General features: G+C 39.0%; 1 protein-coding gene across 1 annotated transcript in view; it reads right to left on the bottom strand.

The window, feature by feature from the left end:
• Positions 1 to 23,186, bottom strand: part of SEMA3E (semaphorin 3E) — a 279,257-nt gene that overhangs the window by 72,146 nt on the left and 183,925 nt on the right. The window lies entirely within an intron of this gene.

Here is a 23,186-nt window from a genome sequence, read left to right as displayed (position 1 = left end):
AACTAGAAAAAGAAGACCAAACAAAACGAAAGTTAGTGAAAGGAAGAAAATAACAAACATCACAGCAGGAATAAATGAAAGAGACTAAAAAGACAATAGAAAAGATCAATGAAACCTAGAACTAGCTCTGTAAAAAGATAAACCAAACTGAGGAATATTTAAATAGATTAAAAATCTTTTAAAACATCCCAAACTATTTACTTCACTCTGTATAATTGGCTCCAGTTTCATCCATCTCATCAGAACTGATTCAAATGAATTCTTATCCATTCATCTGCTGATGGACATCTAGGTTGTTTCCATGTCCTGGCTATTATAAACAGTGTTGCAGTTCTAAAATAGATTAATTTTTAAAAGCAGGAGGAGTCAAAGAAATAAAACAATATATTAAAAAATGATATTACAGTTGATACCACAGAAATACGAAGAATCATATAAGACACTACTATGAACAATTATACACCAACAAACTGGACAACCTAGAAAAAATGGATAAACTCCTAGAAATATATGGCCTGCAAAGACTGAATCATCATGTAGCAGAAAATCTGAACAGATATATTACTAGTGGACATGGAACAACAGACTGGTTCCAAATAGGAAAAGGAGTACGTCAAGGCTGTATATTGTCACCTGCTTATTTAACTTATATGCAGAGTACATATGAGAAATGCTGGGCTGGAAGAAGCACAAGCTGGGATCAAGATTGCCAGGAGAAATATCAATAACCTCAGATATGCAGATGACACCACCGTTATAGCAGAAAGTGAAGAAGAACTAAAGAGCCTCTTGATGAAAGTGAAAGAGGAGAGTGAAAAAGTTGGCTGAAAGCTCAACATTCAGAAAATGAAGATCATGGCATCTGGTCCCTTCACTTCATGGGAAATAGATGGGAAAACAGTGGAAGCAGTGTCAGACTATTTTTCTGGGCTCCAAAATCACTGCAGATGGTGACTGCAGCCATGAAATTAAGATGCTTACTCCTTGGAAGAAAAGCTTTGACCAACCTAGACAGCATATTCAAAAGCAGAGACATTACTTTGCCGACTAAGGTCCGTCTAGTCAAGGCTATGGTTTTTCCAGTAGTCATGTATGGATGTGAGAGTTGGACTGTGAAGAAGGCTGAGCTCTGAAGAATTGATGCTTTTGAACTGTGGTGTTGGAGAAGACTCTTGAGAGTCCCTTGGACTGCAAGGAGATCCAACCAGTCCATTCTGAAGGAGATCAGCCCTGGGATTTCTTTGGAAGGAATGATGCTAAAGCTGAAACTCCAGTACTTTGGCCACCTCATGTGAAGAGTTGACTCATTGGAAAAGACTCTGATGCTTGGAGGGATTGGGGGCAGGAGGAGAAGGGGACGACTGAGGATGAGATGGCTGGATGGTATCACTGACCTGATGGACGTGAGTCTGAGTGAACTCCGGGAGTTGGTGATGGACAGGGAGGCCTGGCGTGCTGTGATTCATGGGGTCGCAAAGAGTCCGACATGACTGAGTGACTGAACTGAACTGAACTGAAGGATATTGAATCCATAATCAAAAAACCTCCCGACAAATAAAAGTTCAGACCAAATGGCTTCACTGGTAAATTGTACCAAATAGTCAAAGAGTTAATCATAAACCCTCTCAAAGTATTTCAAAAACAGAAGAGGTGGGACCTTTTCCACATTTATCTTGTAAGGCCAGCATTACTTTGATACCAAAACCAGACAAATGCATGAGAAAGGAAAATTATAGACCAGTATGCCTGATGAACTTAGAGGCAGAAATCCTCTATAAAATATTAGCAAATTAAATTCATAATACATTAAAATGATCAAATAAGAATGGTCCAACATTTGCAATCAGTATGATGCACCACAGAAACAAAATGAGAAATAAAATCATATGATCATCTAAATAAATCCAGAAAAACCATCTGACTATATATACTATATATACATATATAATATGTATATTATATATAAAATGTAGAAAGAATTCATACAACTCATACAGTTCAATAGGAAAAAAACTCAAACAATCTGATTTTAAAAAAATGTGTGGAAGATCTGAACAAACAAATTCATCCAAAAAGATATATGATGGCCAACTGATATAGGAAAAGATCCCTACACCGTTAATTCTTAGGAAAATGCAAATCAAAACCAGAATAACACCTCACACCTGTTAAGATGGCTATTATCAAAAAATCTAGAAATAACAAGTTTTAGCAAGGATACAGAGCAAAAGGAACCCTTATGCATCGTTGGTGAGAATGTAAACTGGTACACCAGTTATAGAAAATAGTAAGGAGGTTCCTCAAAAAATTAAAAGTGTAACAAATCTATATCCAGCAATTCTTCTAGGTATATATCTAAAGAAAACAAAAACAATAGATCAAAAATATAAAGGCACTTCCATGTTCACTGAAGCACTATTAACAATAACCAAGATAATGGCAACAACCTAACAATTTTGTTATCCATTCATCTATTGGACAAGTAGGTTGTTCCCATTATCTCAGTTATTGTTAATAATGCTGCATCATATGCTGCTGCTACTGCTAAGTCGCTTCAGTGTTGTCCAACTCTGTGCGACCCCATAGACAGCAGACCACCAGTCTCCATCGCCCCTGGGATCCTCCAGGCAAGAGTACTGGAGTGGGTTACCATTTCCTTCTCCAATACGTGAAAGTGAAAAGTGAAAGCGAAGTCATTCAGTCATGCCAGACTCTTCGCGACCCCATGGACCACCGCCTACCAGGCTCCTGCATCCATGGGATTCTCCAGGCAGGAGTACTGGAGTGGGTTGCCATTGCCTTCTCATGCTGCAGTGTATACACACACAGAAACACACACATATGTATGTATATATTTATACATATATACATACATATATGGCTTTGCCTGCCATGCAATAGACCCAAGTTCGATCCCTGGGTTGGGAAGATCCCTGGAGAAAGGAATGACAGCTCACTCCAGCATTCTTGCCTGGAGAATTCCATGGACAGAGGAGCCTGGCGGGTTCAGTCCACGGGGTCACAAAGAGTTGGACACGACTAAACAATCTTCACTTTCACTTTATATATATATACCCACACATATATGTACATAATACATATATACATGTATTACATTATTCAGTCATAAACATAATGAAATTTTGACATATGTAGTAGAAGTGAGAAATAGATTTAAGGGATTAGATCTGATAGAGTGCCTGATGAACTATGCACAGAGGTTAGTGACATTGTACAGGAGACAGGAATCAAGACCATCCCCAAGAAAAAGAAATGCCAAAAAGCAAAATGGTTGTCTGAGGAGGCCTTACAAATAGCTGTGAAAATAAGGGAAGTGAAAAGCAAAGCGGAAAAGGAAAGATATACCCATTTGAACGCAGAGTTCCGAAGAATATCAAGGAGAGATAAGAAAGCCTTCCTCAGCAATCAATGAAAAGATAGAGGAAAACAATAGAATGGGAAAGACTAGAGATCTCTTCAAAAAATTAGAGATACTAAGGGAACATTTCATGCAAAGATGGGCTCAATAAAGGACAGAAATGGTAGGGACCTAACAGAAGCAGAAGATATTAAGAAGAGGTGGCAAGAATACACAGAAGAACTGTACAAAAAAGATCTTCATGACTCAGATAATCATAATGGTGTGATCACTCACCTGGGGCCAGACATCCTGGAATGTGAAGTCCAGTGGGCCTTAGAAAGCATCACTATAAACAAAGCTAGTGGAGATGATGGAATTCCAGTTGAGCTGTTTCAAATCCTGAAAGATGTTGCTGTGAAAGTGCTGCGCTCAGTATGCCAGCAAATTTGGAAAACTCAGCAGTGGCCATAGGACTGGAAAAGGTCAGTTTTCATTCCAGTTCCAAAGAAAGGCAATGCCAAATAATGCTCAAACTACCGCACAATTGCACTCATCTCACATGCTAGCAAAGTAATGCTCAAAATTCTCCAAGCCAGGCTTTAGCAATATGTGAACCGTGAACTCCCTGATGTTCAAGCTGGTTTTAGAAAAGGCAGAGGAACCAGAGATCAAATTGCCAACATCCGCTGGATCGCTGAAAAAGCAAAAGAGTTCCAGGAAAACTGGAGTACGTCAAGGCCTTATATTGTCACCGTGCTTATTTAACTTATATGTGGAGTACATATGAGAAATGCTGGGCTTGAAGAAGCGCAAGCTGGGATCAAGATTGCCAGGAGAAATATCAATAACCTCAGATATGCAGATGACACCACCCTTATGGCAGAAAGTGAAGAAGGGCTAAAGAGCCTCTTGATGAAAGTGAAAGAGGAGAGTGAAAAAGTTGGCTTAAAGCTCAACATTCAGAAAATGAAGATCATGGCATCTGGTCCCATCACTTCCTGGCAAATAGATGGGGAAACAGTGGAAATAGTGGCTGACTTTATTTTGGGGGGCTCCAAAAGCACTGCAGATGGTGATTGCAGCCAAGATATTAAAAGACGCTTACCCCTTGGAAGGAAAGTTGTGACCAACCTAGACAGCATATTAAAAAGGAGATACATTATTTTGTCAACAAAGGTCTGTTCTAGTCAAGGCTATGATTTTTCCAGTGGTCATGTATGGATATGAGAGTTGGCCTATAAAGAAAGCTAAGCACTGAAGAATTGATGCTTTTGAACTGTGGTGTTGGAGAAGACTCTTGAGAGTCCCTTGGACTGCAAGGAGATCCAACCAGTCCATCCTAAAGGAGACCATTCCTGGGTGTTCACTGGAAGGACTGATGTTGAAGCTGAAACTCCAATACTTTGGCCACCTGATGCAAAGAGCTGACTCACTGGAAAAGACCCTGATGCTGGGAAAGATTGAGGGTAGGAGGAGAAGGGGATGACAGAGCATGAGATGGTTGGATGGCATCACCTACTCAATGGACATGGGTTTGGGTGGACTCCGGGAGTTGGTGATGGACAGGAGGCCTGGTGTGCTGCGATTCATGGTGTCGCAAAGAGTCAGACACAACTGAGTGATTGAACTGACAATATGAATATACCTTGAAGGCATTATGCTAAGTGAAATAAGTCAGATAAAGACAAATATCATGTGATCTCCCTTATTGTGTAATCTAAAAAAAAAAAAGAAAGAAAACAAGCTCATAGACACTCCTATATACAAAGAATAAATGGGTGTTAGAATCAGGGAGTGCGGGTAGGAGACATAGCTACACCTGTTTTTATTCTAAGTTTTTTAGTACAATTTTTTAAGTCTAAAATTTTTGAATAATAATAAACATTAATTTAACCAATGGCTAACAAAAATGAACAGGTGATTGCAAGTTCTATATAGTAGGCTAATTTTATTCATTAACCAATATATTAACTGTATTTCAATAATAAATACATTGTAATTGTTGAATCATATTAGACAAATACATCATTTCAATGGGCGAAATGAAATAAGGTCTCTGATATGTTCTTTCGTAAATTAGTGAAAAGAAAAAAAAATGAAGAGGAAGAAGGAAAATTAGAATAGGAATAAGAACTAGAATAAGAATCAAGATGCTTTCCATATAAAGTTAAGTCAGAGTGGAGATAAGAAAGGTTCTGATTTGATCTTGCTCAAGACCTCTTTCAACCTCAATTTCATTACTTGTAAAAAAAAGAAAGAAAAGAAATAATACTTCTATGCTGTTATCTCCTGCAACTTTTGTGACAATCAGAGGAAGTAAATGCGTATAAAGGCCACTGAGAAACTACAGGAACTAGAACATATGAATATATGTCAAAACCATATATGAAAATAAAACTGATCTCTTACAAAACCAAGGGTTTGCAACCCAATATTTTATATCCAACCCAATAGTGCATAATGCTGATTTCATTCAGCAATTTGTTTTTGTTGTTCTACAGTGAACTTTATAAAGCCTTCTATATTATAAGAAGTCAAAGTGGTATAAGAATGCACATTAATATGGATAGTATTTCAAAGCACAGTAGATAACTGATGGATTATTCAAAAAATAGTGTTTGGACAACTGGATTGCCATCTGGAAAAAAATAAAGTGTGATTACTACCTCATGTCCTATCGCCCTGTAGACAAATTCCAGACTGGCCAACAATTTAAATATAAGAAATTGGATTATACTGGGAATAGAGAAAGACATAAAAATTTTGTATATAACCTTGGATTCAGGGAAAGGACTTTTAAAATAAAACACAAAATTCAGAAGGCTTAAAAGAAAGACTGATAAATAATATGACTGAAAAGTTTTGAAAAATTCTCTATGGAAAAGAAACATTTTTTCACTCAAAAACAAGACTTTATTTTTCTTAATTTATAATAAATTTATACAAATCAATAAAATATCACAAAATCAACCTTTAAAAAATGCTCTGGGATCACAGATACACAAAGTATGCATGGAATACCATTTCATTCTAGAAAGCAAAGGAAGTTATCAAAACTATTAGGGTTATATTATAAAGACTTATATGTCAACTTAACAAGGTATCTACTGTACAAATATGGGACAATCCACTGATCAACAAGAATAATGACTGCAAAGTGTTGAAATAAGCCTAAACAGCCTAAGAATATAAAAAGCTGAATACTGGCAACATTTCCTGGAAATATCATAAAAGGCCATATTAGTAAGTACCCTATTAAAATTAAATATGTGAGATTAAGAATGCTGGTATTTTAATTATTTGAAAGGTACACACAGCCAGTTTGCTTATAATTATAAATGGGTTCTGATTTGATTCACTTACCTTATGATCATCTGTGTTTGATTTGGGAAAAAATCAAATTTAATGTGATAGAAAATTCATCACATATGTCTAGTCAGTCCTTGCCTAGACCAGCTACTCTTCAAATTCCAATATGACTTCGAATTTACATATTGACCCAACTTTGAAATTATACTGAGACTGACATAGCATTCCATAACAAATTACTCAAGTAGCTTACTTGGAATCTCTTTACATAAACAAATTACACAATACCTAAAGCAGGTGCATCTATATGTAAAAAATGCTGAAGAAAATAAAATTTTGTAGTAACTGATATCACAGTCTAGATTATGAAATCTAGCTGCTGCTTAATAGAATGCTGTAAAATTTAGGGAAGTAATTACGGCTATATTTTTGAGCAGGTATGGATGTGCTATCTTGTATAGATATTTTAGGGTGAGTTTTGTAGGCAAATATATTTGCAGTAAATATTTGTTCAGTGTAAACAGATGTTTAACTTCTGGTAATATCTATACACTGTATGATAAAATAATTGGCATAATATAACCAAGAAGCAATTGGATTAAATTCTGTTTCCTGAATAAAACATATGCTATATGCTAATTTATATATAGGCATACAGGATAATCTATATATATAAGAATATAAACATTATATATTTTAATATGTAAAATATAAATAGGGGATATTAAATATCCCTTACTATTAATTTCTTAATATAAAAATTAAATAGAAGAAAGCTAGAAATAATTCAGAATAAGTACTTATGCATCCCTTCAAAAATGTAACTGAAGGATGGACATAATTATCTAGATGTTTACACATGGCAAGAGAAAATCCATATTGACTGAAGTCAGCTTAAAGATCTGGGTTTCTCTTCTGCACTGCTCTTCCCATCCACCTTCTCTGGGTTTGACTACTCTCACTGTTATTCTGACCACACACAATGAAGCAAGAATAAAAATTCTTTTTTGAGAACAAAGATGCTGTTCATAAAACTATGAATATCTACTTTTCATGAGAAGGAAGTCATAGCCCCTTTTTAGTATGCAGGCAGCCTGCAGAGCCATCCCTCATTTCTGAGTCCCTGTTCCCTTTCACTTGGACACTTTTGAAAACTCTTCCGTCTTATGAGTGTTCCTACTGCTGACTGACTCATACATGATCACAAAGGATCCCAGTCCTGTGAGGAGAAGAAAGAAAAGAATCGCTGATAAAAGGAAAAAGAAATCCACCATCTGCACAGCAAGGACTGGACAGCTGCAAGGGAAGGGATGCTTGCTGTAATAGCTGATTTGTCATCAGCTCTGGCTGGAGCCATGCAGCTCTCAGAGTTAAAAGTATCAACAAAGGAAATTTTGAAAAATAGGGTTAATGGATATAGTCTTTGCTGGTTATCAGAAGAGTCTAGGTTAGGGGATAACTGGCTTTTTCTCAGGGAAGGAGGAAATGTACCTACATTGCAGTCTTCTTACAAAGTTAGAGTATTCCAACATTATTTTCAAAGCTGGTAATAATTGAACCCGTTCTGATTTTATGATGTCCATTACACACACTAATCCGCTCTCTATGCCTCAAATGGGAAGTCTGCTCCATGATCTAGTCTTCAGTGTGAAAGTATACATTCTCTTTTTCTTCTTGCATCTCAGTCCTCCCTTTCTCAAACCTCCCCAATTAGCTTATCACACAGAAGTAAAAGGGATGTGAACATATCCTTAGCATGCTTTACTTTTTACGTGATTATTCTGGAGACTTGTACTCTGTAGATACAGAGCAGAACAGAAATAGAATACAATTAAAATAGACAACCAGCATGCTACACTAAGGCCACGTGGTCAGTGATAACAGATGGAGGATAAACACGGGGCCTAACACGCGCTTCAGAGGATACCACTTCAATGTGCACTTGAATTCAATGAGCACTTCACTCTTCTGTGTAGGGCACTGTGTTAGGTACTGCAAGTTAACAATCATTCCTAAAGAGCACTTAACGAAGATACAAAACACTATTACCTGCATGTTCTTCTTTACTGCCTATCTCAAGTCTTTAAGATAGATATTTACCTTATTTTAAATACAGTGATCCTTCAAAGAACATCACATAGGAAGGAACTGTGTCTTCTGGGCTCTAGTTAGGGAAATATAATTAATGTAACAAGTGCCTCAGTGTCAAAAAGTCCTATACTGATATTATGAGGACAGTAAATTGGAACATAATTCTAGTACTGAGGGTAGAGTACTCTGGCTTGAGGGAGGGAATGGTAATATTCTAAGATGCTTTCCTGAAGGAAACAAAAGAACAGTTGATTGGAATTTATACTTGGAACACTTTCTGTGTTTCAGATATTGTGCTAAGAACATTGTTTATTTATTTCATTGTTCTTAAGGTTACTACAACACTAAGAGATCATTTTATCCTCATTTTTTTCAAATAAAATTTCTGAGGCTCAGATACCTTAAAAAAATGTATCCAAATCCACACAGCTCATAACAGGAAGATCTAATTCAATAGTCTCTCAACCATTCTCTTAAAAAGAAAGCAAGAAGGAGGAAAAAGAAATTCATGATGACAGAATAGGTATGAAAGAAGCAAGTAGCCCTGATTAACTGTGATCAAACATTTAATGTGGAAGTTCAAAAAACAAGAAGGAAAGAGGGCTGAGAAACTACATTAGAACTAGACAGTGAAGGATGCTGAGATAAGGCATTTGGACTTCCTTCCCTCAATGTGCAATGGGAATCAGGAATACATATCTTGAAAAGACTTATTTTGAAGCAAGGTTAAGTTTGACAGCAGACTGAGATACAGCGAGACTGATGAGCAAGTGAAAAGTGAAGGAGAGCTAGTGGAGGGAGTCAGAACTGATAGTGATTCTGGCAGAAGGAACACAAAGAGGAATGGACGGATTGGAAAGAGACTGTAAAGATACAGCTGAGAGGGTACTGCTACTGACTTAGAGGAAAACTAGAGGTACTAATGCATGAGTGAAAAGAAAAAAGTATTATCTTTTAACTGTGATAAGAGCTCAGTGAAAAGGAATGAAGGAATAGGTTTTTAGGAAACAATAAATTTCATATTAGGAACGTGTTTGATTATTGATTTGGATACTTTTTTGGGTTGTGTATTATTTTTCCTTTGCAGACTATGCTGAATACGATTGTCCTTTTAAATAAGTCAACAAAACATTCTTGTCATTTTCCTGTTTCTATGACTTTCCTGGTTATTGGTTTTACCTTAGAAGCGTACATAATCCACCTTACCCTTTGATCTGTATACTTTGTAAACAGTGACAGGAAATAACAGAAATTTGACATAGGATATCAAAAGATCTGTCAGGACTAGGAGTTCAGGTTTGTAAACAGTTGATGCCACCGGAGAAGCTAAAGGAATAAGGCTGAAGATGCCCACACTACTTTTGATAGTTGACAATTACATAATATTTATCATCAGTCAAGCACTAGTCAAAGTGCTTTACTTCTATTAACCCAGTCCTCAGAACAACTCTATGCATGAGATTAGCTCCATTTTATGCAAGAGGACTTGAGGCATGGAGAGAAGAGTGACCTGCTCTAAATTATTACACAGTCAGTAAAAGACTGGGATTAAGCCTAGAGGTATGGAATTATTATATATATATATATATACACATGCAATTGATGTCACCACTGAACCACTACCATCCGTTTGGTCTGCGGCCTTTCGGAGAGAAAGAGAGATGTGAAAGACACAGCCTAAAGTGCTAGTGGTGATTTAGTCTAGTGGAGGGATGGAGACTGCGAAAATGTTGAAGAAAACGCTTTCAATTCATCTCTGTCCTTTGACTACCTCATAAAGGTGAAGGCGATGACATTTATGACTATAAATGACTGAAACAATGTCATCACTTACATATTAAATCAATATATAATTATGGAGAAAAATGTAGAATATAAATCTTTAAAAGCTAAAAACAATAAATTTTCATAATTTGACCATTTAAGGACAACCACTGAGAAGCTGTTATAGTTCCTTCTATTCTTTAGAGCATCTTTGATATCTTATTTCATAGAGCTCGTGCTATACTGAATTTCACTTGGATGTCCAAAACACAATATGGAGCTCTATCTCCATTTCCTTAATGAATACTTCTCAGTCTCCAGTGCTATGATACTTTATGTGCAGAACCTTTTCTTCAGCCCTGGCATTCACTGATTTTTATTTCCATAAATAACACTGGGTGAACAGATGTCCACGAGCCTGGTTTTGATCACGCAACACGGAGATACGCAAGTCTCCACGTATTCATCTCAGTGTCCTTTGGGTTCCTGTCACCTGTGTCCTCTCACGTATTCAGCTACCATCTCATCTCAACAGTGATTTAGCCACCTGAGGGGAAGGGAATGGCAGACCTACAGAAATTCCTAAAAGGAAAACACCATCTGTGTAGGGTTGGTTTACTTGTTTTCTTCCTTCCTGTGTTTGCTAAAGCTGTTACACCAGAGGTCACATTTTTCTTTGTATATTTTTGTCCTGTTTTATAGCCTTTTTGCATACAACTTTATGTTCAGGCCAGCCTCTATGGCATGTAAGTAATATGTTGTCACCTAGCCTCTCTCCAGTTGTTCCTGGCAAAGTCCTGAGAGTTTACCAGAAACTTCTCTGCTTCCCCTGGGGAGGCAGTGCTCTGTTAAGTCCCACTAAGTGCCTTCCTCCAGTCTGGTTCTGCATTACAGCTAATAAAATGTCCCTGGATTTTCCAGCATACAGTAGCATCTTGTCCTTAGTAGCAAGGTCCGTCTAGTCAAGGCTATGGTTTTTCCTGTGGCCATGTATGGATGTGAGAGTTGGACTGTGAAGAAGGCTGAGCGCCGAAGAATTGATGCATTTGAACTGTGGTGTCGGAGAAGACTCTTGAGAGTCCCTTGGACTGCAAGGAGATCCACCCAGTCCATTCTGAAGGAGATCAACCCTGGGATTTCTTTGGAAGGAATGATGCTAAAGCTGAAGCTCCAGTACTTTGGCCACCTCATGCGAAGAGTTGACTCATTGGAAAAGACTCTGATGCTGGGAGGGATTGGGGGCAGGAGGAGAAGAGGACGACAGAGGATGAGATGGCTGGATGGCATCATGGACTCGATGGACGTGAGTCAGAGTGAGCTCCAGGAGATGGTGATGGACAGGGAGGCCTGGCGTGCTGCGATTCATGGGGTCGCAAAGAGTCGGACACGACTGAGCGACTGAACGGAACTGAACTGATGCACATTCTCCTCTTTGATGTAATCTTTCTAGTAATTTCAACAGAAAATCAGCAAGAAGGTGGTTCTTAAGACTTGGAGTAGGTTAAGGCCTGTATCAGCTTGGATCCAATCAAGAGACCAAAAATAAAAACCAAAAAACCCACAAAATTTAAACAGGGGGCACTGAACATAAACAAATATTAAGTGATGATAGAAGATTAAGCATAAAGATGAAATGAGGACTAAGGAAGGACATACTGGGAAAGATTTTCACACACTGAAAGATGTGTGTGGTTGCATGCTGGGGGAAAGTGGAGAAACATGTGGTATGTCCAGGTCAGGGCTCTGCTCAACGTCTCCAGGCAAGTGGAACCACCCTTGGGCACACAGAGAAAACCACTGGAATTCAGAGTATCAGAGGAGAACCTGCTGTGCTGGTGGGGGCGTGGCTCCCTGGATGACCAGCCCCGTGTGTCCTCCAGCTCCTGGACAGGAAAAGGTGTGGGAAGCAGCGCTTCCACCTGGCTGGGGCAGCCCCACATGCACTCTCCATGCCTTTCCTGTCTAAGTTGAGAGCTGCAGCCAGATGTGAGAGAAAGTTGTGTCCTCTGGGCACTTCACACTGAAGCATACCAAAGAGGCTGAGGAATGGAGAAAAAGGTGCCCTCTCCAGAAGCCTGGTGAAGGAGCCCCAGCCCGAGCACGACCTGAATCAATGCTGCTGCTGCTGCTGCTAAGTCGCTTCAGTCGTGTCTGACTCTGTGCGACCCCAGAGACGGCAGCCCACCAGGCTCCCCCGTCCCTGGGATTCTCCAGGCAAGAACACTGGAGTGGGTTGCCATTTCCTTCTCCAATGCACGAAAGTGAAAAGTGAAAGTGAAGTTGCTCAGTCGTGTCCGACTACCACCTTTTTCTTCTGAAACATCTTGCAGCGCCACCTACTGACAAAAGTTTAGCAACCGGCAGCTTAAAGGCAACTGACGGAGGACTAATGAATTACACCCCCAGAATGGAATTCTCCTTTGTCACATAACATGATCAGGAGAGTGATATCATATCTCTCTTGTTATATTCTATTGGAGAAGCAAGTTATAGGTCCAGGTCCTGCCCACTCAAGGGAAAGGGATTAAACAGAGAGCATGGGTCTACCCCCGACAAACTACATTATTCACAATCACCAAAAACTGGAAATGACCCAAATGCCCCTCAAAATGTGAATGGATAAGCAAACTAAGATACATCCATGCTATGAAATACTCCACAGTAATGAAAATGAATAAACTATTGATATACACACGACTCAAACCACCTCAAACAATTTACGCTAAGTAATAGAAGCCAATCTCAAAGTTTGCCTCTACAATTCCCTTTAAATGGCATTCTCAAGCTTACAAAACTGCTGAGACAGGTAACAGTTGCTGATGTCTGGGAAGGAGATCAGAAAGCTGGACTGGAAATCCTGTTAGTGGTGGCAGTTGTCAGACTCTACACACATGACAAAATACACAAAATAAATTTAGAATGCATTTGTCGAATAAAAGTGAACTACACTGGATGCATCTAGTCAAGGCTATGGTTTTTCCAGTGGTCATGTATGGATGTGAGAGTTGGACTGTGAAGAAAGCTGAGCGCCAAAGAATTGATGCTTTGGAACTGTGCGGTTGGAGAAGACTCTTGAAAGTCCCTTGGACTGCAAGGAGATCCAACCAGTGCATCCTAAAGGAGATCAGTCCTGGGTGTTCATTGGAAGGACTGATGCTGTGGCTGAAACTCCAGTACTTTGGCCACCTCATGTGAAGAGTTAACTCATTGGAAAAGACTTTGATGCTGGGAGGGATTAGGGGCAGGAGGAGAAGGGGACGACAGAGGATGAGATGGCTGGATGGCATCACCGACTCGATGGATGTGAGTGTGAGTGAACTCCGGGAGTTGGTGATGGACAGGGAGGCCTGGCGTGCTGTGATTCATGGGGTCGCAAAGAGTTGGGCATGACTGAGCGACTGAACTGAACTGATACTGGATGCAAAACTAAATAATAATTATGCCTTAAAAAAAAACAGGCAGAAAGCCTGTCCAGTTTTATGTTCCCACCAGAAAGAAATATGTGTAAGAACTCCTGAGGCCAGATGACCACAACTGACTGAATATGTTTAAAAGCTGGGGCTTCCCAGTTGGCAGTAGTGGTAAAGAAACTGTCTGCCTCTGCAGGTTAGATGTAAGAATATCAGGTTCGATCCCTGGGTGGGGAAGATCCCCCGGAGGAGGGCATGGCAACCCACCCCAATGTTCTTGCCTGGAAAATCCCATGGACAGGGGAGCCTGCCGGGCTACAGGCTATGGTGTCACAAAGAGCTGGACACAACTGAAGCAACTTAGCATGCAAACAAAAATAACTCTCTTTCGTTTAGGGTTTATTTAATTATAATGAGCTTACACATTCCATATATTTAGTACTATATGTATTCAATCTTTTGAAAATTTATCTTGATATCCATTAATTAATTCAGGAAGCAACAGTTAGAACTGGACATGGAACAACAGACTGGTTCTAAATAGGAAAAGGAGTACGTCAAGGCTGTATGTTGTCACCCTGCTTATTTAACTTCTATGCAGAGTACATCATGAGAAATGCTGGGCTGGAAGAAACACAAGCTGGAATCAAGGTTGCTGGGAGAAATATCAATAACCTCAGATATGCAGATGACACCACCCTTATGGCAGAAAGTGAAGAGGAGCTAAAAAGCCTCTTGATGAAACTCAAAGAGGAGAGTGAAAAAGTTGGCTTAAAGCTCAACATTCAGAAAACGAAGATCATGGCATCCGGTCCCATCACTTCATGGGAAATAGATGGGGAAACAGTGGAAATAGTGTCAGACTTTATTTTGGGGGGCTCCAAAATCACTGCAGATGGTGACTGCAGCCATGAAATTAAAAGACGCTTACTCCTTGGAAGAAAAGTTATGACCAACCTAGATAGCATATTCAAAAGCAGAGACATTACTTTGCCGACTAAGGTCCGTTTAGTCAAGGCTATGGTTTTTCCTGTGGTCAAGTATGGATGTGAGAGTTGGACTGTGAAGAAGGCTGAGCGCCGAAGAATTGATGCTTTTGAACTGTGGTGTTGGAGAAGACTCTTCAGAGTCCCTTGGACTGCAAGGAGCTCTAACCAGTCCATTCTGAAGGAGATCAACCCTGGGATTTCTTTGGAAGGAATGATACTAAAGCTGAAGCTCCAGTACTTTGGCCACCTCATGTGAAGAGTTGACTCATTGGAAAAGACTCCGATGCTGGGAGGGATTGGGGGCAGGAGGAGAAGGGGATGACAGAGGATGAGATGGCTGGATGGCATCACGGACTCGATGGATGTGAGTCTGAGTGAACTCTGGGAGACGGTGATGGACAGGGAGGCCTGGCGTGCTGCGATTCATGGGGTCGCAAAGAGTCAGACACGACTGAGCGACTGAACTGAACTGAACTGAAGGTACAGAGAGATGATTAGAGCTGAAATCAAGGCAGTTCACTCTAGGTCTTATAGAAGAAGTAAAGATCTAACTGATGATTATGAACTTAATAGTATGGAAGAAGAAATATTCAAAAAACAGTCCAAAAAGCTGAAAATAATAATCATATATAAATGTATGTGATCTTCTTGAATTATCAATAAATGTTGGTAAAATCTTTTAAGATGTCAAACATCCAAATGTTTGTTCTTTTCTCATCTTGACTCTGGGGCTTCCCTGGTGGCTCAGATCATAAAGAATCTGTCTGCAATGGCAATATGGGAGACCTCGGTTCAATCCCTGGGTTGGGAAGATCCTCCTAGAGGAGGGCATGGCAACCCACTCCAGTATTCTTGCCTGGAGAATCCCCATGGACAGAGGAGCCTGGCAGGCTACAGTCCATGCGGTCACAAAGAGTCAGACATGACTGAACAACTAAGCACAGCACATCTTGACTCTAAAATGTCAATCCAACACTCAATGCTATTCAGAAACATCTTTTTTAGATTCATATTGATTCAACAAATACGAAGTTCTGGCAAACAGTAGGCTATGAAAAATGAGCTTCTGTAAAATGAAGAGCCTGAAACATACGAGACAGGCTAGGACCTGGGGTCCCTGGAGTTGCACCTGGACAAACATCTCCTCAACCAACAGAATATAAAGAAAATATAAGGGACTAATAGTAACAGCACACAAGACTCGTTGGGCAATTATGATCAATAGGATACAAGAAGGACACAGACCAACCGCTACCTCTGAGCTGCTGGGAGCGAAAGCAGGTTACTGCACACAATTCCTGCGCACAGCGCCACCAAGGGGTGGGCAGACCACTGAAGCCGCCCTTCCAGCCCTTCCGTGGATCCGCCTTTGCTCTCACCCCGCTTAAGGAAACAGCTTGCTCCCCTCAAGCAAGTGAACCTGTCTCTTATTCTTGCTCCCATATGTTGCAACACAAATCCTGATAAAACCGTGTCTGATTCCTTGAGTGGCCTCTCATCAATTTATAATAATTACAGAGTTTAAGGATCCAGGTCAGTAACACATATGCTCAGGACATCTTTCTTTTTTAACTGAAGTATAGTTGATTCACAATGTGTTAGTTTCAGGTATACAGCAAACTGATTCTGATATATGTATAATTTATAAATATATATTTATATAGATAAAAATTATTTTCCAGAATTTTTCCACTATAAGTTATTAAAAGAGACTGAATGTAGTTCCCAGTGCTGCATAGTAAGTCCTTGTAGTTTAAATACTTTATATATAGCAGTGTATATTTGTTAATCCTAAAACTCCTAATTTACCCCTTACCTCCTTTCCCTTTTGATAAACTAAATTTGTTTCCTATGTCTGTGAGTTTACTTCTGTTTTGAAAATAAGTTCATTTGTACACTTTTTCAGGTTCTACATATAAGTGTTATCATATGATGATTTTTGTCTTTCTCTGACTTCACTTAATAGGATAATCTCTAGCTCATTACATCTTTTTAGTGAATGATTTCAATGACTACTGCCAGGATTATGTTGGGCCATGAAGAAATTGAGATAGGAATGAGAGTGTCTACCCTACAGACACTCTGGAATTCATATAGAAATAATTCATAACTGATGTTTGTCTTAAGTACAATAAAAATCCAAAGGAAAAGTCATTAACTTCACTAGGTTGAGGTCAACCTAGCCATCACAGAGGAGGTAATGTATGATCTGGGTTTTGAAGGATGAATTTAGAGTTTCTAAAAAGAGAATAAGGATAAGAGTTCCTCAAGTAAAGGAATCAGCTAATGTGCAAAATACATGAGCAAGTGAGGGAATACAGTGTCTTTAAGACATGGCGCAAAATGTTGAGATTGTCTCATTGGTTCCACAGGATTAGGGGAGTCATGACTGCCAGGTAGGATCTTCCTCCTTCTCCCACCAATGAGATTCTCCCTCCTTTGTCAACCTGAATTCTCAGACATTTATTATTAAAGAAACTTTTCTTACAATGTTTCCAGAAAATTCTATTCCACATGTCCAGTAGGCATAGGGAGTGTGGATGTAGATTACTGTATAACAGTTTGTTAATAATGCTCAGAATTTTATTCTAGAAATCAAACTGAATCTACATATTGATCAATTGATCAAGACCAACTACCAAGGTCTTACAAATGTGTCAGTTATGAGGCTATGGATAGACATATAAGCCTGTATTTAATGTTCTAATCTTAGAAGAAGGAGGAAGATTGTTGTTGGAGAAAAGGGGGTAAGGTGAACACAGAAGGTTATTTACTTTGAAGGCTGCAACAGGAAAGTTATCCAGGAAGAGAGAGAAATTATGGCGTCTACACTCTCCCATGGCACTAAGGATATAGTGAGTGTAGGAAAAGACAGTGAAATCAATAAAAGGAGGCACAGCGGCCAAGTGACATTTTAACCAATGTCAAGATAATAAAAGAGCTCTACTTTAAGTGTCTGTATCACTTTTTTTCTTTATTGTCCTGTAAGAAGATAATGGTAATAAGCAGTACATTAAGAATCCCAAATTCCTATCAGATTTCCTCACTTTTCTTTCTTTTCTCTGCCCAGTTGTTACATGTATGCAAATGCTAATGAGAAAGTTTTCTGGAAAGTATATCTACAACAATGTCGTATTTTAAAAGTTAACTCAATAAATTGAGTTTATTTATGTTAAAATACATTTTAAAATTTCCCTTTGGAAAATAAAACCTGAGAAAATTCAATTTGTCAGGCTGGAATAAGCAAGTCATTTTAATTGTCAGTATTTTAATTAGGCTAGCAAATTTAACTCTAGATGGTGATTGCAGCCATGAAATTAAAAGACTCTTACTCCTTGGAAGGAAGGTTAAGACCAACCTAGACAACATATTAAAAAGCAGAGACATTACTTTGTCAACAAAGGTCCGTCTAGTCAAGGCTATCGTTTTTCCAGTGGTTATGTATGGAGGTGAGAGTTGGAGTATAAAGAAAGCTGAGCACTGAAGAATTGATGCTTTTGAACTGTGGTATTGGAGAAAACTCTTGAGAATCCCTTGGACAGCAAGGAGATCCAACCAGTCCATCCTAAAGGAAATCAGTCCTGGGTGTTCATTGGAAGGATGGATGTTGAAGCTGAAACTCCAATACTTTGGCCACCTGATACGAAGAGCTGACTCATTGGAAAAGACCCTGATGCTGGGAAAGATTGAGGGCAGGAGGAGAAGGGGACGATAGAGGATAAAATGGTTGGAAGGCATCACCAATTCAATGGACATGGGTTTGGGTGGACTCCGAGAGTTGGTGATGGACAGGAATGCCTGGCGTGCTGCAATTCATGGGGTCACAAAGAGTTGGAAACGACTGAGCGACTGAACTGAACTGAACTGAAATGAAATGAACATCTATTCTATGCGGTTTCTCAGGTGGCGCAGTGGTTAGAGAAGCTGCCTGCTAATACAGGTGATGTGGGTTTGATCACTGGGTCGGAGGATCCCTGGAGAAGGAAGTGACAACACAGGCCAGGATTCTTGCCTGGGAAATCCCATGAACAGAGTAGTCTGGCAGGCTAACGTTCAAAAGAATAGGTTGCAGCTTAGCGACTAACAACAACGTCTGCTCTACACTATGTTCATGAAATATCAGTACAGCATGTGACTGAACTTGTAACTAATTTAACTTAAGTCCACTAATGAGATTCAAATTAATTGTAAAGAGCCAATGTATTACTTAATCATCTAATGTTGTTCAAATATCTTAGTGAAAAAATTCTTGAAAATAAGAAAGTCCCAAGTTAGCATGATTTATCCCTACTGTCACTATTGTAGTGAATGTCAAATGTATCTTTAGAGAAACAAACATTTCAGGTGAAGTTTTTCAAAATTTCTCTAGATAATTTCAAGACAATATGTGAACAGTGAATCCCTTTGACAGAATTTTTAACCTAAAGCAGGCTGAAGCAACTGCTACAAAACACTCACCATTACTCAACTGGATAAGGAACAGAAATCACCTGGTTGCCATAGAATTATTAATGTGAGAAGTGATACGCTATGATGACACTAAGATTTTGACATGAGGTACAAAATTCCATATTTAGAAAGTCTCTGCTTTTTTCTAAATAATGAACTTACAGGGACTATCCATTGTATTGTTAGTATCTCTTATATAAAGAATTATGTCATAATTATACCTCAAAGTTAAAATATGGAAAAATTAATAAAGTAGTTAGCTTTTATTAAGGTACTACTTCATAATTGAAATTAATTATATATATGTATATACATGATTTTTGCTGTATTTTCATATTTAAAATAATTTATGTTCAATTACATATGCATGTAAATACATACATATATATATATATATATATATATATGTAAATGAAAACTCTGCTGCTGTTGCTAAGTTGCATCAGTTGTGTCCGACTCTGTGTGACCCCAGAGACGGAAGCCCACCAAGCTCCCCAGTCCCTGGGATTCTCCAGGCAAGAACACTGGAGTGGGTTGCCATTTCCTTCTCCAATGCATGAAAGTAAAAAGTGAAAGTGAAGTCGCTCAGTCATGTCCGACTCTTCGTGACCCCATGAACTGCAGCCCACCAGGCTCCTCCACCCGTGGGATTTTCCAGGCAAGAGTACTGGAGTGGGGTGCCATCGCCTTCTCCAAAATGAAAACACTAGTACTCCTATATCTAGGCTTTTATCATGAATCTTTACATTCCTCCTTCCTGATGAGACTATAACACTTGTTTCCTAGATCTGCACTGATTGCCAAGAAAGTCAGTTCATAATCAGGCAATATTGGCTTTATCCTACTCTGTTCCTCTTTTCACCACTTCTTTGTACTGAATCCAACTGTTCTCTTTGACCATTTTCACCCAATTATATTTCTGACCCTTGTTTTTAATTTTCTATCAGTTTCAAAAGTCAAAGAAAAATGGTCACTGTAAGAATTAACGTTCACTGACTATTTTATCCATGTCCAACACTGAACTGGATATTTCACGTTTGCTTCCTTGTAAAAATTCCCCAGCAAATCTATTTGGCAAATGTTAAACAGCAGCAAACTGAAGACTTCGACTCAAGAGTGACTCAAAAACCCTAAGCCTCAGTAAATATGTGAAACTGCTCAAGTTTATTAGTCATCAAGAAAGTGAAAATTAAAACCACAGTATGATACCACTATGCATTCATCAAAACAGAAAAGAACAGACAACACCAAGTATTGTCTGTAGAGTGTGGAGTAACTGGCACACGCATACATTGCCAGAGGGCATGGAATTGGTACAATGACTGGAAAACAGTTTGGCAGGATTTACTAAAGCTGGACATACGCATTCTCTATGACCCAATAATTCCACTCCCAGAATAGGCTAAGGAAAACACGTGCACATTTACCAACAGACGTGCACAGGAATGTTCATGGCAGCATGCTAACAGCACTGCAGCTGTAAACAAGCGAAAGGCTCAGCAAAGACAGAATGGGGTCAATAAATTGAGGTGTACCCACACAAAACCACTACGCAGCGACGGAATACAGGAACTGTGACCATACACTACACAGATTAATGTCACCGTGCTATTAAGCGAAAGAAGCTAGTCATACACGAAATTACATGCTCTATGCTTTCACTTAAATAAAATTCTAAAAGAGGCAAAACTAATATATGGTGACAGAAATCAGGTTAACTTGGCTGTGGGGGGAGGTGGTGGATACTGACTGGAAAGGATCACAGCAGAGATTTTGGATTACTGGAGACGTTTTCTTTCTTGATCTAGATGATGGTTACATAGATGTGTTCAATGTGTGAAACTGAACATGGATACTTCTTTTTTCACCTGCATACTTTTCTTTATAAGTTAACAAAAAAGTATAGTTAAAGAATGTATCTGTTCTCTGTAATGCTTCTGAATCTATATTTTAAAGCCAAGAAAAGTAAAAACAAATATTTATTACATTATCACTGAACCTTTTCAAGAGTTGGCAGAATCCACGTAATTAAAAGAAACACGTATGTATATAGAGGGGACTTGTTTATTATTGCATTTATAAGGTAAAGTCTATCTTATAAACACTTTCATCAATTGAATCAATAAAATTAAAGGACAAAAATTATAAACTTATAAACCTCACAAGAAAGCACAGATTCACCAAATCTAACTAAAACTTTCAAGTATCAAAATAATGTCCAGAAATTTCTCAGTTTGGATGGTTAGAATGTTAGGGTGTCACACTGAAGTATGAATGTAACAAAATCCATTCACTCATGAATTCATCTGCTCACTCATTCATTCATCTCATGCTTCCTGGCTACTAGATTCTAAGCACTAAAGGGTTTTGAGGAGGTTCACAGTCCTTCCTGTGCCTGAGTAACAAATGCAAATGCCCATTAGGGCCAGGTGGAGATGGCCACCTAGCAAAGCCGAGCGTGAGTGGCAGAGACTGCGGACTATCATTAAGCAACGTGCCCTTATGTGACGAATGGGGCAGCAACGTCTAAGCACCCACTGACTCTTTTCATGTCCATCCAATGGAAATCACAATTTGCTATGTGAAACCAACTGGTTTTCAAATGTAGGCTCTTTAAAAGAAAACAAACAAGTAACAGTGTGGCAAACAAAGCACATCTGTGAGCTGAATCAGGCATATGGCTGCCAGTTTATAACGCCTGACCCAACTAAAGAGGCATGAATGCTTGCTGGGCTACAGCCATGAGCAGCTGATTTGCCTGTAAGGAGCCCAGCCATTCAAGTACCACATTCATTCTCTGCTTCGCTGTAGCCTGAGAACTAACGGTTTAAAAGTAAATCACTTGGGAGAAAATAACAGCAAACGAAACGACTGACAAAGGATTAATTTCCAAAATACACAAGCAGCTCATACATCTCAATACCAGAAAAACATACAATCCAATCAAAAAGTGGGAAAAAGACCTAAACAGACATTTCTCCAAAGAAGACATACAGATGGCTAACAAACACAAGAAAAGATGCTCAACATCACTCATTATTAGAGAAATGCAAATCAAAACTACAATGAGAAATTGTAGTGGTCACACCAGTCAGAATGACTATCATTAAGCTGGAAAGGGTGTGGAGAAAAGGGAACCCTCTTGCTCTGTTGGTGGGAATGTAAACGTACAGCCACTATGGAAGAGAGCTGGGAGATTCCTTTAAAAACTAGGAATAAAACCACCATATGACACAGCAATCCCACTCCTAGGTATATACACTGAGGAAACCAAAATTGAAAAAGACACATGCATCCCAGTGTTCATTGCAGCATTATTTACAATAGCTAGAACATGGAAGCAACCTAGATATCCATTGATAGGTGAATGGATAAAGAAGTTGTGGTACCTATACACAATGAAATATTACTCAGCCATAAAAAGAACACATTTGAGTCACTTCTGATGAGGTGGATGAACCTAGAGCCTATTAAACAGAGTGAAGTGAGTCAGAAACAGAAAGAGAAATATCGTATTTTAACGCATATATATGGAATCTAGAAAAATGGTCCTGAAGGATTTATTTACAGGTCAGCAATGGAGAAATAGACATAGAGAACAGACTTATGGACAAGAGGAGAGGGGAGAAGAATGTGAGATGTATAGAAAGAGTAACATGGAAGCAGACATTACCATATGTAAAATAGATAGCCAACAGGAATTTGCTGTATGGTTCAGGAAACTCAAACAGGGGCTTTGTATCACTCTAGAGGGGTGGGATGGGCAGGAGATGGGAGAGAGGTTCAAAAGGGAGGGATATATGTATACCTATG

The sequence above is a fragment of the Ovis aries genome, chromosome 4 (genome assembly GCF_016772045.2).
Source record: "Ovis aries strain OAR_USU_Benz2616 breed Rambouillet chromosome 4, ARS-UI_Ramb_v3.0, whole genome shotgun sequence".
NCBI classification, from domain to species: Eukaryota; Metazoa; Chordata; class Mammalia; order Artiodactyla; family Bovidae; genus Ovis; species Ovis aries.
This window is presented reverse-complemented; position numbering and strand designations above follow the sequence as displayed.